Source organism: Cebus imitator, unplaced genomic scaffold, assembly GCF_001604975.1.
Source record: "Cebus imitator isolate Cc_AM_T3 unplaced genomic scaffold, Cebus_imitator-1.0 Scaffold572, whole genome shotgun sequence".
Lineage (NCBI taxonomy): Eukaryota > Metazoa > Chordata > Mammalia > Primates > Cebidae > Cebus > Cebus imitator.
The window spans coordinates 40,427-41,964 of NW_016107887.1; positions in this window are offsets into that span (position 1 = coordinate 40,427).

Below are 1,538 nucleotides of genomic sequence, written 5' to 3' on the forward strand. Positions count from 1 at the left end.
CTCCCAAGTAGTCGTGACTGATCTCGAGTCCCCGTCAGGGTTGACTCTGCCTTCAATTCAGCCTGCTACTGATAATCCGGCACCACAGCAATAAGTCTGGAGGTCTTTGTGTTCTCCTCCAAAGTAGTTGTGACTGATCTTGAGTCCCCATCAGGGTTGACTCCACCTTCACTTGAGCCTGCCACTCAACATCCGACACCACAGCAATAAAGCTGGAGGTCTTTGTGTTTTCCTCTCAAGCAGTTGTGACTGATCTTGAGTCCCATTCAGGGTTGATTCCACCTTCAAGTGAGCCTGCTAGTGAATATCCAGGACCACAGCAGGAAAGCTGGTGTTATTTGTGTTCTCCTCCCACGTTGTTGTGACTGATCTGGAGTCCCCATCCAGGTTGACTCCACCTTCAAGTGAGCCTGCCACTGAACATCCAGCATCACAGCAAGAGAGCTGGTGGTCTTTTTCTTCTCCTCCCAAGAGGCTGTGACTGATCTCGAGTCCCTATCACGGTTGATTCCACCTTCACGTTAGCCTGCCACTGAACATCCGACACCACAGTAATAAAGCTGGTGTTCTTTGTGTTTTCCTCTGAAGTAGTTGTGACTGATATGAGTCCCGGTCAGGGTTGACTCCGCCTTCAAGTGAGCCTGACACTGAACATCCAGAATCACAGCAGGAAAGCAGGTGGTCTTTGTATTCTCCTACCAAGTAGTTGTGACTGATCTCGAGTCCATGTCAGGGTTGATTTCACCTTCCAGTGCGCCTGCCACTGAACATCTGACACCACAAGAAGAAAGCTCATGGTCTTTGTGTTCTCCTTCCAAGGACTATGCACAGATCTCAAGTCACCGTCACGGTTCACTTTGCCTTCAAGTGTGCATGCCACTCAATTAACATCCGAACTGCAACAAGAAAGCTGGCAGTCCGTATATTCTCCTCCCAAATATTTGTGACTGATCTCAAGTCCCCATCCCTGATGACTCCACCTTCAAGTGATCCTGCCACTTAACATCTGGCACTCAGCAAGAAAGCTGGCGGCCTTTGTGTTCTCCTCCCAAGTAGTTGTGACTGATCTTGAGTCCCCATCAGGGTTGACTCCACCTTCAAGTGAGCCTGCCACTGGACATCTGGCACCACAGCAAGAAAGCTGGTGGTCTTTGGGTTCTCCTCTGAAGTAGTTAGGACTGATCTCCAGTCCCCATCAGGGTTGACTCCACCTTCAAGTGAGCCTGCCACGGAACATCTGGCACCACAGCAAGAAAGCTGGCAGTCTTTGTGTTCTCTTCCCGAGTACTTATGACTAATCTTGAGTCCCTGTCAGGTTTGACTCCACCTTCAAGTGATCCTGCCACTGAGCATTCAGCACCACAGCAATTAAGCTGCTGGTCTTCGAGCTCTCCCACCAAGCACTTTTGAGTGATCTTCAGTCCCCATCAGGGTTGATTCTACCTGCAAGTGGGACTGCCACTGACCATCCGGCACCACCACAAGAATGCTGCGGTCTATGTGTTCTCTTCCCAAGTACTTGTGACTGATCTCGAGTC